Here is a 16,857-nt window from a genome sequence, read left to right as displayed (position 1 = left end):
GAACTGTGCATCAACTCTCTCCCCTACAAGGTATCTCTTTAAATTCCCCCGTAAAGTTTCTCCATCACTACCAATCTCCAGTCAGAAGAAACTTAGGACTTGAATAGCAGGTGTTACAGGTTCGAAGAAGGATGCATTCATAAACTGTGTGGGAGAAACTTCTCACTGCTCACTTATGTTACATTCAGTGCATGTCTGTATCACTAAGGTCTCATTTCGGTAGAATAAAATCCCCTACATTTTCTTTTCTAAAATCTTACTTCTCTCTGAACAAACTTTTCTTTTGCTTTTAATCTGTCTATAGACGATATTCAATAAAGTCAAAATGTTGTAGGCTAGTTAATTTTATAAACCATTACAATACATCAGGCAAAAAACACCTTTTGAAATAAATCAAAAGGAGTATCATCTGCCAAAGCAGTAAAGGGCATACTTCACATGTAACACTCAAAGTAAAATATAATGACACAAGTAACTATTGCCTCATTTCTACACCTGTAGCAAAAACTCCTGAAACTGCTTAACCAGAGGAAGAGGTCAGAGACTCCATTGCAGCAGGATGCTCTGAATGTGTGCCACCAGCACACACATCTACCACACCATACAAGATGCTACTGATAATTCAATGTCTACTGATTTTTTTTAAAGCAACCTCCTCAGCAGATGAGCTGGGAAGCTGGTGTGGCTCTGAACGAATACTTGAAAAAAAGGCATCCACCCATGGTAAGCTTTCCCAGGTGAGCTCTTGGCCAGGGGAGTAAAGAGAAAAATGATAGGGCAAGTCACACAGTTGGCTTCTGCCTGGCAAAATCCGAAGCGGCACCAGACACAAGAGCTGGCCGGTGAGACAAAGGGGCCTTCCACAACTATCTTTTCAACAGGCTTTCTTCGTATTTCTATGCACTAGCATGCTTTACTTAAAAGTCAGTAAATAAAAACTTTTCAGAAAGGTATTTCTTCAGATGTCAGTCGTTTGCCTGGGCACCTCTAGCAGCCAGAAAAAGATTATTCGTTCCACATTTCTGGGAACACATCTCAATCTTTTCATTATATGTTTTAACACAGATAACCTCAAAGGAGATAAGGCATTTCACACACACAATTGTCTGAACATAAGTACTTCTCTCGCAATCACACATATTCAACTCCCTGAAAAGCTGGCATATTAATTCAATTTGATTTATAGCCAAGTTCTATCTTAGCTATTTTTAAGTGTCACGTTTCATATCTTGCATGGATTGCAGTTAAACTTTTAGTTACATTCTTTTAGGAAGAAAAATGAATTTGTTATCAATACAAATTGATTTTAAAAAATGCACAACAGTGTAAGGATCAAAAGCAGCACACAGCAATTTTTCACTGACGCAGCCATTTCACTGTGAAACACTTGACAGTATACCTAAACATTTTAAAATAACTCCAAGTAGTAACCCCTAAACAACTTCATCCAAAGATGTTTCTGAACTTAGAAAAACACGTTACACTAATACTACAGTTCTGTACTAACTATAACTTCTCAATTTTTTAACTGTCTTGCTATATTTAACTTTGTAGCGATGAATTCTCTGAGTATTTGAAGGGGAGGGAAGAATTACAGAGGAAACAGGTCTTTAGAAAGGAACTAGGTATTTTATTGGAAGTAGCGGATTTCCAATGAACAGAAAGATTAGCTACAGCATTCAGCGGTTTCCCCCGGAATTTTATGCCCTTGTGGACAGGCTTAAAATTTGCTTCCTTTCAGCGTATTTGAAGTCCAGAGTCAGTAACGTTTTATAGTGTCTTCTGACTACATGAAGTATTAGCTAGAATACTCAAAACAAGAGAGTTAGAAAGCAAATTGCAGTTGTTTAAGTAAACCTAAGCAATTTACTTTCTAAATTAATGTTGTCTGACAAAAACAGGCCAGGAAGGCTGCTGAGGAACAACCACAGTTATTCCTGTAAACACACAGTATTTTGGCTGCTTCCAGTTTGGATCAATCCTGAATTCAATCCTTTTTACAAAGAGTATTTAAACAGGGACAAATGAATGTGCCATTTTATCTTAAGGTGGAATAACAAAAGCACATAAATCTGCTCAGGCTAAAGAAAGACCAAACTCACATGACACCAGTTTAAGCCTTAGGTCCTCCTGAAGCATGCATTTAAAAGCCTAGCTCAAGTCCGTTAAAATAATTCAAGACAGCCTCATCTTCTAATTTAACCTTTGTGTTTGCACTTGGGGGGGGGGGGAGGGGAAGAGGGAGGGATCTCGGCATAAAGTTTCACCTTCTAACTGAAGACATTCAGCTTCCTTCTGGCTCACATCTCTACATCTTGTGGTGCAAGAAGCACAATATTGAGAGAAAAAAAGAGAGTGCCCAGATGGAAGGGAATGAGAGCTGAATTTGCAAACAATTCAGACTAATAAACACCCTAAATTAGACAACAAGTGGGGCAAGTAGCATTTTAAAAGTTCTCCTGTTAGAACAGCACAATCTTGAGCACTAATTAGAAAAGGTATTTTTCACCTTGCTTGAGGTTTATCTACAGCTACAAAAGTACAGTTACAGTGAACACTATGACTTAGGATCACTGAACAACTAAAAGGTTTTTGTCCAATACGATTAATACCTGGCTTCAACTTGCAGCTAAGAAATGGTAAAAGTGCATGCAGCCCACTGTTTCCTTACCAGAAATTGTTAAATTTACAAGATTTCAACTGTACGATGTAGAAAGTACAATATTCAAAATTCAACTCATGTTTTTGCTTTGCACATTATTCACATAAATAGCTGCAGGCTGTTGTGGTACTATTAATCTTGAAGGAGCAGATGAGTTAAATCTTATTTTTGATAGAAAGCTGCAAGATGCCTCCAATTAGACAAAGGTAATCATACTTTAATAGCTGCTCTTGTAATTAAACCGTATTATAAAGTGTCAGAAGTACAGAAAAGGGCCAGAAGGGAATTCAAAAGGTCATCTAGGCTCCTTCCTGCCCCCTGCTTCAAACCAGCATCAAGTATTGGAGTGCCACTCCAAAACTCTACATGCCCTACAAAAAAAAGACATCATTTTAGCAAGTGTCTAAAGCCTTTGAGCACATTACAGAAATTATCAAAGCTTTCATACAGATTTTACACAAAAATTAAGGCTGCAAACATCTTGTTAAAAAAATCTGCAAAAACTCAACACAGAATTGATTCAGAAGGGAGGACACTGGTCGGTAATTCTAATATTTGCAAAAATGCCACAAAAAAACCTAGAAAGTGCAGCATGTACAGTGCAACAGTAAGGTCTCACTCGACTACCATCCATTAATTAATAAGAAACTAACGCATTAGCTTCCACGATAGAATGCAAAATAGATACCATTCCCTCCTGAATACATGTTTCATAAAAGCAATCAAGGAATTCCAAGAGGTGGAGTTTTCTTAATATTATCGCTCCCCACTGGGAATACACATTTGTCTGCGCTTGATAACACCCAAAGAGCATCATTATCACTCAAAGACATATTGTCACAAAGTATAACTTAACGGGCACTTTTATTTAGTCTCCTTTATTTGTATAAATACATATATCTTTAAAAAATATTAATTCTCTTTTCTAATTCTCCATCTACAACCATGCATTAAATGCCTACAGAACGCATCAAAGTTTCAGAACTCCACGTCAACATAAGTAAGAGAATGCAATTAACTTGGAAAAAAAAAAAAAATCAATGCTATCAGCATTTAGAAATATTCAGCAGCACGTTAGTCCATACACGCAAACCTACATCACAAGGCCTTTATTCTGCTTTCTCCCAACACCACCAGACACAGCCTCCTTCTATACTAAGGTACTTATTCTGTCTGACCAAGGAAAGTCCCCAACACCACATATATCACACTACCATTGAGAACACAGTTGAAATACAAGTAAATTTAAGCCAAGCGTACACTAGCTGGCTGACTCAATAGTTTCTCACGTCACAAGACAACCATGAAGCTAATTGTAAAATACAATATTCTTACAACAGCGAGTCCACGACAGACAGAATCCTACCAAGACACAGTGCCATGGGGCATCATGCCACTCTTACAGATCAGATAAGCTGCCAATTCGTACAGGACAACTGAAAAAAAAAAAAAAATCAAGTTATTTCTGACCCCAAAACAGGTACCATGCTTATTCTAATTCACAGAATATTTCTTGGCTTTTTTTTTTTTTCTCTGTAGTTAAAGACATATGCCACAGCAACAGGTATTAGGTATTAACTAAAGGTACAGTGTTTTAAATAGTAAAAATCTATTATTTAAAAGCTTCAATGCCAAGGCGCAAGCGCAGGATGTTAAATTTCCTCTGACAGTATATTATTTCATGAGCTCTTCACGTTAAAAAGGAAGACGCATTTCCTGATGATGAAGAACTACGCTGCTGAAAGGAAAACACAGGGCCTTGAATTAGAGTTTCTGACAGGTAAGTTTAAAAAAAACCACACACACACACACAAAACTTTACAATATTTTGATGCTAATCAGATTTCATTTCTGATCCACGTTTCAACTGTTTTTCCAAGCATTGTTACTTGCCTCACTGAAACTAAAGAGCCTAGGTCATGTAATTTAATCTTTGACTCATCATGCAAATTAAATCACACCATTCCCATAAGACAGCATAAAGGTTTTAAATAAATCCTACACACCTAGATGATCACTTACCAAAAATTAAACTTTCTTTGGAAAAACAAAAACAAAAAACCACAACAAATACCAGATACATCCTAGTTTCAATACTAGTAGTATTTCACAGATTTGTAGGAAAAAAGAATGAAAAAACTTTTTTTCTCCTACGGAACACAGAGATGACACTGCGTTAGCTTTCTATGGGGTAGTTTGCAAAAAAAATAGGATCTTAACAGCCCTCACATACAGTTATTTCTGCCCAGAGGCCTATTAGGACTACGAACATGAATAACAATTGTAGGAAGAGGCCTCAGACCTGGACGTTGAGAGGACTGCGTAAGTTAGCGCCTGCTCCGCACCTCCGATCAATCCACGTAATAAAGGACATAACAAAGACGAGGTTTTAAGCGGGTGTTCTCCTGACCAAAAGGCTACTAACCCCGGTGACGACTGCCCACCCGCATTTCCCCCTGCCGCCCGGCTGGGACAGAGCATTCCCCCGCACTGCCCATCCCGAGAGGTGCCGTGCAGCAGCGGCTGCCTCCCACCCCAGGAGCGGCCCCGTTTCTGCGGGCTGAGGTAAACCCCGCGCGGTTTCGCCTATCAAGTCGTTACCCGGGAACGGCATTTGAGGAACTTCGGGATAACAGGCGCTGCCGCACCAGCGGAGCGCAGGGACCGCTCCGTGCCCTTCCCTTTCAGCCCACCTCCGGCTTTTACACACAAACACACGGACACCCCACACCCCCAGAACGGCACAGACACCCCACACACACCCCCCCCCCCCCCGCCGAAGTCGGTACCAGCCGGGAGCTTCCCCACTCCCCAGGCCGCCAGCCAGGCCCGGGGAGGCAGCGCCGCCTCCGAGGCCAGTCTGGCCGGCAGGACTCGGCCGGTCCCTCCCAGCGCCGGCCGCCGCCGGGCGGGGAGAGGGGGCCGGAGCGCGGCGGGCACCGGTCGGGCCGGGAGACGGCCTCCGCGGCCCGGCCCGGCCCCGAGCGGCCGCCCCGCACGCACCGGCCGCGGCGGCGCCGCCGCCCGGCCCGGCCCGGTCCGGCCCCGCGCCGGCGGACAATGCGCGTCGGGCCCGCCGGCCTTCGCCCCCCCTCACGCACCGCCCGCCGCGCCGGCCCTGGGCCCGACCCGCCGCCGGCCTCCCCCCGCCCCGCCGCGCCGCCTCGGTACCTCGGTGCGGAGCGCGGCCTGGCGCCTCCTCGGCGGCGTGTCCGGCGGGGCCTGCCCCTGGCGGCCCGACCGCCCCGGTCCCGGCGGCTGGCGGCGCGGCTCCGGCGGCTGCAGGCAGAGGCGCGGCGCGGCCCCGGCTCGCCCGGCCCCCTCCCCCCCCCCGCCCCGCGCTCTGCTGCGTCGCAGCGGCCCTTCCCTCGCCCGGCGGCGGAGCGGCGGCGGCGGCGAGCGGCGGAGCGCGGCGACGCTTCCGCCCGCTGCCGCACGCCACCGCCCCCTGCCGGCGCGGAGGGCCGAGGGCGGCGCCCAGGCGGGACCGGCGCAGCGGCGGGGGGCGGGGGGCGCGCGCGGAAGCCCCACGAGGGGCCGCGACCGCCCGCGCGAGTGGGTGCGCTGGGACGGGCGGGCGGGCGGGAGCACGGGCGGACGGCGCCGAGCTGCTGCCCTGTCGCCCCCCGGGCTGGGGTGTTGGTGCCAAAGCACCCCCGCCCCAGGGGTTGTGTACGGTTACTATTTAACGTCTTTCTCATTCCTTTTGCTATTTATTGTTATGTAAATGTTATTATTTGTCATGCTTTTCATTCGTTATTAGTATTCTTTTGTTCTTTACTGGCATTTAGTCTGCAGTATTCTTTTTATTACTCAATTTTTAGTAGCTAAATTTTATTATTTAGTATTTATTGGTTTATAAGTTTTATTTATTATTCTTTTTTGTTGTCTGTCCGTGTCCCCCCCCACCCTTTGCCCTAACCTCCTGCACCCTCTGCACCGTCAGAAAACTCTTTGTTCCGTGTCGCGAACCTCAGGGCTCAGATGCGGGGTTGTGACGCAGCACCGTGCCTTGGACTTGGACTTCAGCCGGCCCCGTGCGTCAGGTTGCCGGTGAATTATAGGCTGGAGGTTTTCTGCTAGTTCCCATCACGGCGTGGAAGGGCTTCGGGCTGTTTCTGTGTCCCTGGTAGGTAATTAGTCGTATATTATTCTCACCGTGACAAATGCGGATCGGCCTGAATCGAAAAAAGCCCACATCTCTCCCAGCACAGATCAAGCTGACATTGTCCATTAGTGCAGTATAATACACAACGTGATTTTAAAGCAGAAAAATACATTTTTATGGAACAGGTCATGAATTTCTCACAAGCTGTGAGGTGAAACCTTGCACCCACGGGTCTGATGCGTTACTGCTGTGCAGCAGTGTGGGACTTGCTGGCCTGGTTTCCCGAGATGTCCTGAAGCTCCTCATGCTCCGCTGCACTGTACGGCTCCAGCTGACAGCTTCTATCTTCAGCTTCTTCATAATTCCGTGTCTCCACATCCCTTTCCTGCACTCGCTGGGGAGGGTTTGGGCCGGGCCTCTCGATGCCGTAACTTTTTGCTGCTCTGAACTTCACATGTCGCAGTTGCCTTGCCTGCGGTACAAAAAGCAAGCGGCATTGGCAGGCAAAGCTGCCTCCTGCGGCCCCACGAGCTCCCGCTGGGACGCTGCACTGGACGCGGCAGCTCTTGCTGGGTGGCTCGGGCAGCCAGGCACGGAGGGGGCTGAAGCTCCTCTCACTTTGTACTCACAGCTAAGCAAGCTCGTGTTATACAGAGTGAGAATTTACTCTAGCCACGGTGAGGTGACTGGGCGGGTGAAAAGCAAAAGCAGTTTCTGTAGTGGCACCTGAATTGGTGCATTGGGGTTTGCACAGGGTGCTGGACCTACACGCTGCCCTGGGGACTGCAGGGTCTCCTCTCTTCCCCCAAGCCTGGCAGGCGTTCCCTTCCCCGGAGCTGCAAGTTTACCAAATTAAAAAAAAATATTCAGACATAAGCAAAGATAGTCTTCATACCCAGGCAACAAACACCATCCCCAGCTGTCCGAGAAAACACAGCAGTCCGGCGGTGCTTGGCTGACATGCCCAAGCAGCATGCTCAGCCACTGCGCTGCCCCATGTGTTGCATTCTCAGATATATATCCCGTGTACTCTGCGCTGGCTGTGTCTTTTAGCAGCCTGGCAGCAACCTCCAGTATTTCACAGTTCAACTTCTCACCCCTGTGAGATGGATTTTCATTCCTGGACCCTTTACACGTCATCCACCTGCGGCATCCCGTTGGCTTCCCTGCTTAAAGTCCCCTTGTCCTCCTCCAGTTCCCACCCTGGTGGCTCCCTGGGCTTGGCTGCGAGGTCCTGCAGGAAACAGCTCCTAACAGCAGAAGAAAAGAGATTCCTGGTGCCACCTCTGATGTGGAAAGCTCTCACAGAACATGTGAAATGCTCAGCCAACAGGTCTTCCTGAATCAGCCTGCTTAGTCAGCTGCGTGCTACAGCTCAGACATAGAAGAATGTTTCTGACCACACTTGCAGTCATCCCTGTGTCCAACAGCATGGAAGCGCAGAAGAATTTGCACTGGGTGGTGTGGCTGGGCAGCTGCAGCAGCGCTGGTTCGGTGGGGATGCTTCCCTGGACCGGCACCACAGCCTCTGGATCCAGCCTGGCAGCGTGCTGGTGCCAATGGGGGCTACCCCAGCCAGCCCTGCCGTGCTCAGCACCTCACCGGGCAGGACATGGGAGTATAAGCAAGTGTGTGTATATATATATATATATATATATATATATATATACACACACACACACACACAGACATAAAATTAAAAGATATAAGAGCAAGTGTGTGTATATATACATATATTTATATATACTTGCTTATATCCCCCAAATACATAGTTGCTCTTATATAAAGATAGAAAAGATGAAGCAGCTCTGGACCCGAAGCAGGCAGGGGGACACGCTGCCTGCCTGAGGTGACAGGACCTTGGGGAATGGCTTGCCAAGCTTGCCTGGGCCCACAGCGTGCGGTTGGCGAAATGTTGGCAGTTCATATATCCCGCTTATGAGCTGGGAATAGTTGTTTTCAAAGCCAACATAGAAAGGGTGTGTATGTCTGAGTTCAAATTGTTAACCTGTAATTATGCTAAAAACATTCAAGTTTAAACAGATAATATTCAGGGTACTGACTACGAGAGAAGAAGGAATTCAAGGCAAGCGCTGGTACAGGGATTTGACACCAGCTCCTGGAAAAGAGACACTACTGCTTTACAAATGACCCTTGGAAAAAAGATCATGCAAGTCATGGGTTCAGTGCAGTTACCATCCCCGTGTAGTATACTGCAGGGAAATCCCTGAGCAGAGAGAGCACGATTTTTCTAAGCTCTTAGAAGCAGGAATTAAACTCAACATGTGAGAGAGCTCTTAGTACACTAGCAATTCACTAATTCACAGCCATGACTGAGACATCCATTGTGAATTAATTAATCCTTGCAAGTTAGGAAGCAAATAAACATTAAAAAATCCAAGTTACTTCACTGGGAGAAAAAAGGTAGTTAGAAAGGCAAGTACTCAGGTGCTTTGCTCAGGAGGGACAGACAGCTGAATGGGATCCTTGGGGTTTTTGCTGCTGGTTTGAGGCCCAGAGAGCCCTGTGGCTCAGCTTCAGCTCCTCTAATCACCATCCAACACCAACAAACGGCGAAAGTTGGGAAAAAATAATAGCTCGTCCCGTGAAATTAATCCTCCTTCGAGCAGCTCTGTTTTGCTCACCTGTTTTCCCCCTTTGACCGTACCTTACGCAGAGCCGGTGTGCCCCGCAGGGGATGCCAGGTCCTGCGTGGCAGCGCTAGCTCCCCAGGGCCAGCGTCCCTCAGCTCTCCTCGAGGCCAGGAGCAAGTGGAGGCAGGGAGGCTGCCGACAGCACCACGGGCTCCTGCGGTTCAGCCAAAAACCAGGCTGGGCCAATGCGGCCCTGCAAGAGCATCACGCTTGCAGGGCGTCATTTGCACCAGGCTGGTTTCCTTAAGAGAGCGGCGACATAACTGCCTCTCAAATACGATTTTGAAGGAGCTCCCCAGCAGCCCCGAAGGTCTCTGTCCCACCCCGTCCACAGGGATCGAGGCTTATTTCTTAAGCCCTCTGCTGCACCCTCCTCTTCCTCAGTACTTCACGCAGGGGAAGGAACTCATTGCCTGGTTTATCTTTTATCTTTTCCAGGACTGTAATGCAGTAGGACACGCGTGCACTTTCCCTTTGGAGGGCGTTTCTTCCTCTCCCCCGCTACCCTGCTGCAGGGGCAGGTCCCGACTGCCTTTCGTCAAGTCCCGCACGGCATCTCCCCAGCTCTTGCAGCCTGCCACGAGCTTCTGGATGTCACTGCCCATAGCCCAAACAGGCACAGCTCCAAGCAAGGTAAACGTCGCTCCTACAAAAAGCCCCGCGCCGAGTTTTGTGGGCAGTGGTGCGCGTGAGAGCTCCCCAGCACAAGCCCCGTTTGCACGGAGCCCAAACCATCGTAGGAAAGCGGGGCAGGGAGCACAGAGGCAGAAATAACCGCCCGTACCTCGGGCACCTCACCGCCTTGCCGTGCAATGGGGTGGAGGTGTTCCTCTGACACCTACATGGCCATCTCAACAGGCACGACACGGACCGTCTGAAAAAATAACCTGAGTCTTCTTGCCAGCTGCCTTGACAAATATACGAAGAGGAAAGAACATAAACCACATCCGGTTTATGTTTTAATTGGGCACGGGCATGCACTGGTGTGATTCACAGACCAGAGCCCGGGTTCCTAGTCCCTGACAAAGTGTTTCAGGGAAAAAGCTTTGGGGAGGAAATATTAGGAGTAGGGATGACTGCAGTTATGCTGAATATCTTCTACTTAAAGTTTGGAAGAACAAGAATCCCGAGTCTTTCCGTGGACTTTGGACCAAGCTGAAGTGGCTGAATTTAATCACCCAGGTTTCACAAGTGCCTGTGACTGTTTCTGAAACTGCGTTTCACCTGTTACGGGTTGGGGATGTTCACTGCAGACTCGTGAAGCTTTTCTCAAAGAAACATCTCTGGGTGAGCATTTTGTTACCTCTCAGTTCATTCAATTAATACATAATGAACAGACTCACACCCCCCAAAACCTGTTTACAGTAGAAAGCACAAATAAATGTAACTGTCATCCATATCAGTTGGTTATTTTTCTCACAGGCATGCTATGATTTATCCTCAATTCAAGGTGCCATTTCAGAATTAAAACACATTTTAAAAATATTATTGCAAATCACAAGAACTAAGGGTAGCACGTAAAGATTGTCAGAAAAGAAAAACAATTGCCAGAAGAGTCATAGGAAAAAAATCTGTTGCAAATTCCTTTCCTGGACAGCAAGAAGAGCAGTACGTCATTCTGCAGAACCATGTCCTTTTAATAATCTTTTATTACTGTGGAACAATTGAAGGTTATCTATAAAGCGCAGCATTCATTCTAGTGAAAATCTACTACTAAAGCCAAAACCAGATTTCCATCAGCGTGGTAAACATGAAAGGAAATAACAGAAGTCGCCCCGAAAAACAGCACAATAGAAGAATGTATTTCCTGAGTTTAAAAAAAAAAAGGCAAAAGAACAGTCAAATACATCAATTAATTCAATAGAACTGGAAGCAAATACATCTTCAAATCCCAACTCATGCAGGAAAGACATGAAGCTGTGAACACTGGTGAAACAATTTAAAAGGATATTCCATATATTGGCAGGAGCCTTTAGTTATCATCCTTTTAACACTTGCACTGTATGCAATGGCAGAAGACAGCCGAGGTCCAGGAGCCCACGCAATTGCCCCCCAGGCGAGCAGCCCACGCGGGTGCTCTCGGTAGGCGATGTTTTGCTCCGCTGCTCACCCAACATGCCTGAATGACCATTATCCCCGTGAGCCGGACTTGCTCCACATGTCCACGCAAGGGCTAGCTGCCACGTAAAAATTTGATGAGGATTTGGGAGAAGTGAGGCTGAGCTACCGCAGAGGTACCGCAGGAACTTTCTCTACTGACCTGAATTTACCCACCGATCTTTCTGAAAGGACTGCTTTTCTTCTGTTATTTCTCAGCACTTTTATTCTCCCGCTTTTACCGAATCACTTCTAAAATAGAAAATTACTGAAGGAGAAAGGTTTTTCCTGGTTATGCCAGTAAGTTGAGGTAGAAAGCCAGGCAAGGGGAACTGGAAGTCAGTTGCTCATCCACTGGGGAGCTAGCTGCTTTTAGTGACTCTTCCTCAGGCTCAGCACTACCAAAATGACTGATGGGGGTTTTTTTTCAGATGCTTTCCCTGCTCTTTTATGTTTTAAAGAAATTATGAACCAAGTTTACTACCTCTGTTCATATCCAAGTAGCGCCCATTAAGCTTTGAAGCCCACACCCTCTGGATAATGCTGCGCTTTACCCCTTCAAAGGACTTTGCAGAAACTAATTAATTAGCTCGTAGAGCAGAAAACAGCTGCAGTGAATGGCATGGGCTTAGTGCGGCTGTTCAGCTGGATGCAGTATCAACTGCTGTGGGGCTGAGCTAGCACGGGAGCCATTGACGTGTTGCTTGACACTTAAATCTATGTCGAGCCACTCCAGCAAATACCTGCAAGGACCTTCCCTGAGACTCTCCAGAGCGTTTCTGTGCCTCTCCTCTTCGTCCTCCTCCTCCTCCTGATGGGATCCCTGGCTCCTGAGGAGGGGGGCACTCCAGAGATCTGCCTGTCCCCACCTTCAAAGTCAGGCACTGGTTTGGGGAAGGGCTGAGCCCCTTTCCCCCAGCTCAGTGGGATCCACCTTTGAAAGAGAGTTCATTTATGTTCTACGGCGAAATTTGTATCTTCTGAAAAATCTTCTGTGTGCAGGTGTGCAAGTGAGTCGCTCTCTGCATGTGTGTATATGTATGCACCAGGAACAGGGAGACAGGAGGAAACATCATCTTTGAAACACAACACAACATCCAGCTGATCACAGGTATTCTTCTGGAAGACTCCTTGGGGAGGTCACGTGTCATGGCCTCTTCTGCTTTTTGACAGAGCGAAGCCAGGGCACAGCTCCTAACGTTAAAAATAGACAAGACAGAAAAAAAGGGTTGTGACAGTGGGGGGGTTGTTATTATTTTTACATGCCTCATTATGGAGAAGCTGAAACAAGTGCAAGCTCTGCTTTTCTCCTTCACAGACCAGCCCATGGAGCATCACCCACCTTCTCATGGCTCCTGGCTGCTTTTCATCCCGTCAGGGCTCTGGTCTTCCTTCCACCGAGCAACTGTGCCCCAAGAGCTAGCAGGACTTCCTACACCCTTTGGTTCCTCCAGAGAAATAAGACATCCTCATCCCTATAAAAAAGGACAGTCTCCTAGATATATTTGAAGAGGGAAAAAAAATAATTAAAGAGGAGAGAGAAATGGTTAAAAACAGTCAGTATTTATAAAACAAAAAGCAGAATAAAACTTTTTGCTTTAATTGCTAAAAATTTTAGATACAAAAATACGTATACAAAAAAATTAGCTTAGAGAGCAAGATGTGATTTTTATGTACAATCCAGGATGGACTTGGGTCACAAAGACCAGAGACCCTGCAGCTCATGCCCTCCCATCCTAAACTCTTGCATTTTCTGCTGTCCCAGCTGCAGCCAGGCTGTGCTGAGACGGAACCAGCAAGTGCAAAAAACCCAAGCAAGTGTTTCCCCACTTCCTTGGGTGCTGCAATCCCAGCCCTGCAGCACCAGAAACAGGCAGAACATCGGAAATGCTGATGATGAGCCCGGTCATCAGTGCCCTCCTGGCCGTCCTGCTGCCCCTGCAGCAGCAGCCCACCTGCCCACGGTCCAGGACAATGTCCTGGCACGAGGGCTGCAAGCCGCTCTCCCTGCAGAGCATTAACAGGGACTGGCCTCGTTGCCTCGTTTGTTTTGACAAGGTATTTTGTGTCAAGGGGTCAGGACGTCGTGTCAGTACACGTATACACACGTACTATGAAAAGAAAGCTGCTACTGGCACGTGGCCAAGCCGGGACGAGAGCCACATTTACTCACAGTCCCAAAAGAGATATTTGTCTCACAAAGGTGAAACTTAACCCAGATCCTTCTGCGGCCTGGGGAACCGAGAAGCTAAGAAGCAGCAGGCCGTGCGGGATGTGCAGGGGCTGGAATATGGGATGTGCAGGGGTGAGATACGGGTTACGCAGGGGCTGGCTGTATGGGGCGTGAAGGGGCTGGCTGTATGGGTGCTGAGCCCCAGGTTCCAACATCTGGGGAGCCATGCACCCATGTTGCCGTGAAAGTGAAGGTTACTGAATAAACCAAGCACTTGCAGCATTATAGATGAGGCTTGTTATCAGGTGACATCTGGCAACATCACACACACAGAGAGTGTGAGAAAGTCCAGAGCCGCCCTCCTGAATGAAACAACTCCTGGCACGCCCCATGCGGAAAGTTCGGGAACCCCCCTTGAATGCTCCCTTGAAGCCCCCTACACCCTCTCCACCAAGCTTGGCTCTTCCCCCTCGTACCACCACTTCGGCACAGGCAAGGGGCTAACCCTTATCAGCGTGTCACCACCCACACAGCTTATCAGATTTTCTTCCTCCTATAAGGTGTCCTTGGCCTAGGAGCCGTGTTGCAAGCAGCAGGTCTCTGGCTGTGAAGCAGCAGATAAGACTTCCTCTGGGGCCGGGAGCACTGCTAACCCGCCAGGCAGGAGACGGCTTGAGCAACGGCAGGAGCATCAGCTGATCCTTAACACGAAGGCTGGATGGGGGTGTGTGAAAGAAAAGCTGAGAATTACTCAGCTGGTACCAGCCTTGTAATTATTTCCTGTCCCAGGAGTCCATTCCCGGAGATGGTAGACCCAGCTGGTACCAAGGAAGCCGAGCTGGGGCTAGCGAGGTTTGGTGCACTCAGTAAAGGAGCTGGATTGAGAGACGTCAACAGAATTTCCGGAAGATATCCCATGCTGCTTCTGGAGCTGGACTTCCCCTGTACTGAAGATACTGCATGTAGCACTGCAGGTCCAATGCCATATATGTTCTTTCTCTCTCCACCTGTAGACGTCTTTGGAGCAGGTGAACCTCTAACTGTGCTCCTGCCCCTATCTACACCATGGTGAATTCCACAGGACATCACCTTAACACACCACTTGACCATAGACAGCAAGACTCATCTCCCAGATCGCCTCTGCCTCTTCCCCCTCACCCACACTGCTCTCACCCAGCCACAAACCCCATCGCCTCCCAGCCCTCTGCCAGAAATGGTGACCTGGTACAGACGCTGTCACCCCAGCCCCAAGGATTTAACCGATACAGCCTTCCAACGCAAAGGGTGTCTGGAGCGGCCTTCCCCAGCACAGCCGCAGCTCCCCTGGCTGTAAGCTCTGACGGTGCTTTCGGCCCCGCGTCCCGTCGTGGATGGCATCTGCTGCATCGGGGCTGTGCTCTCAGCAGACTCTCCTTATAATGGCAAAGGACTGCAAATGCTGTCCTCCACGCCCCGAGCACAGACAAAGCATCCTTCGCGTTTCTGCCCCAGCTTGTTTCCAGCGCTCTCCTGTCCCGGCTGGACTGTGGGACACGTGGTCCCCCTGCGGCTCCTGCTGCACCAGCATGAGATGGGACACGGTGGGTACGATGTCCCGAACTGAGGCCAGTCTGGAGACGTAGCCCTGGTCCCCCCCGGGGCAATCCAGCAGTGAGCAACCTCCGAGCGGCTGCGGTTTACATGCCTGCGCGCCGGGAGCCAGCCTGCCTGCCCAGGCACCGCCTGCGCCCTCCGGACCCGGTGCATCCAGTCACCGCGCCGGCACGTCCTGCTGCTCCTCACATTCCTCTCTTGCTGTAACATTTTGGGAGCAAACCACCCCTGGGCGACACAGGGCTTCGGGACGGGCTGCTTGGGATTTACAGCTATCAGGAAACCTCCAGATTTAAACCTTTCAAAGGAGAGCTTTACCCCTCATTTTCAAACCTCAACCTTGAACCAGAACTGACCTTCTGAAAAACCCAGACAAAACCCTCTTTATTCATAATGACTAAAGCCCCTGTAAAAACAGCCTCTCCTCCGTGAGTGTTTGCTCACGGCAAGGCGGGTCTGGAGCCCGTCGCCGAGGGAGGGAGCGCAGGGTGCGGAGGCTGTGCTGAGGTTCCACAGCAGGGCCAACCCGCTCCCTGTGCTGGCGGCGGCCGCTGCCCCTGCCTTCCCCTGCCCGCTGCCTGCCTGCTCCTGCAGCTCCCGAACCCGCACTGTGCTCCTCGCTTCACAAACCCCATGTCCCTGCGTGTGCCAAAGGCAAAGCCCCTGTGATAAAAGCAGACCCAGCAAAACCACACACAGCTAGGAAGGCTTGGAGGGGGCAGGACACGCTGAGCATCCCCTCCGGCCACCTGGCAGCCTGTCCGCCGGCACCTCCGGCGGGCCAGGGACCCACGCTCGCACACCCAGCCAGCAGAGACACCTCAGAAGAGGGACAAGCAATCGCTTAACTGGGCACAAATCTGATCCAGCTCTGTCCTCAGCCTAGAGAGGAGCAGGGATGGAGTGGTCCTGCCATGAGCCCCACATGCAGCAGAGTGGGCAGCACTCAGGAGCACCTGCTCATCTCTCCTCCCACTCTCCCAAGGCAAATCCATCCCTGCAAAAGGCTCAGCCACATTAACGAGGCCGTTTCATTAGCTAGCTAGGGGCCTGGGTTGGACTCAGGGGCCACCCCAGTGCTGCACAAGCCTTCTGGTTAGTCCTGCCAGGTTGTGAGCTGGTGTCCTGCTGGAGGCAGGAGGGACCAGCCTGGGCGGGCAGCCAGGTCTCTGGTGGCACACAGCATCGTTCCTGCAGCATGGGGCTCCTCAGCCCGGCTGAAATGGCTCCTGCTTCCCAGCCGCCATGCAGGGAGGTCTCTGCTGATAGCAGAAACACGGGGGACACCCACAGCAGGGGTTTGGGCTGCTCGCCCCAGCACCTGACCTCCAAAGAAGCAACACAGCTCCATCTCACGGGGCTTCCCCCTCCAGCCTCAAGCAGGGAAGAGGCAGGGCTACCCAGCACAAGGCAGCCTCGCCAGCGGGAGCGACTCTGCCGTGCCCAGAGCCCAGGGAAAATGGACCGGGACAGGGATGAGGCAGAACGAAACTTGGAGGAATTAGAGGAATAATCACGGAGCTCCTCAGCTTTAACAGCAAACCAGAATTAGTTAGTTATAGGCTTCTTC

At 49.3% G+C, this 16,857-nt stretch overlaps 1 protein-coding gene and 1 long non-coding RNA gene across 12 annotated transcripts in view; both read right to left on the bottom strand.

Moving 5' to 3' along the window:
* The window catches only part of CAB39 (calcium binding protein 39), a 42,539-nt gene extending 36,546 nt beyond the window's left edge, over nt 1-5,993 (bottom strand). Inside the window, exons 1-2 of one of the 4 annotated variants that reach the window (XM_030028565.2) lie at nt 5,834-5,993; nt 3,998-4,098 (exon numbers count right to left, since the gene is read on the bottom strand). The gene's annotated coding sequence lies outside the window, so the exon portion shown is untranslated. Of the gene's footprint in view, nt 1-3,997; nt 4,099-5,451; nt 5,476-5,833 lie in introns of those variants that run through there. The other 3 variants (XM_030028566.2, XM_030028564.2, XM_030028567.2) reach the window with 3 other exon arrangements.
* Nucleotides 5,994-10,604: 4,611 nt separating this feature from the next.
* LOC121233572 overlaps nt 10,605-16,857 on the bottom strand; it is a 42,227-nt gene continuing 35,974 nt past the window's right edge. For 3 of the 8 annotated variants that reach the window (XR_005933303.1, XR_005933301.1, XR_005933299.1), the window contains 3 exons: nt 12,864-13,016; nt 12,568-12,715; nt 10,850-12,455 (listed from right to left, as the gene is read on the bottom strand). This is a non-coding gene — a long non-coding RNA (uncharacterized LOC121233572). Of the gene's footprint in view, nt 10,693-10,849; nt 12,456-12,567; nt 12,716-12,863; nt 13,017-16,857 lie in introns of those variants that run through there. The other 5 variants (XR_005933306.1, XR_005933300.1, XR_005933304.1 and 2 more) reach the window with 5 other exon arrangements.

This window comes from Aquila chrysaetos, chromosome 10 (assembly GCF_900496995.4).
Source record: "Aquila chrysaetos chrysaetos chromosome 10, bAquChr1.4, whole genome shotgun sequence".
Lineage (NCBI taxonomy): Eukaryota > Metazoa > Chordata > Aves > Accipitriformes > Accipitridae > Aquila > Aquila chrysaetos.
This window is presented reverse-complemented; position numbering and strand designations above follow the sequence as displayed.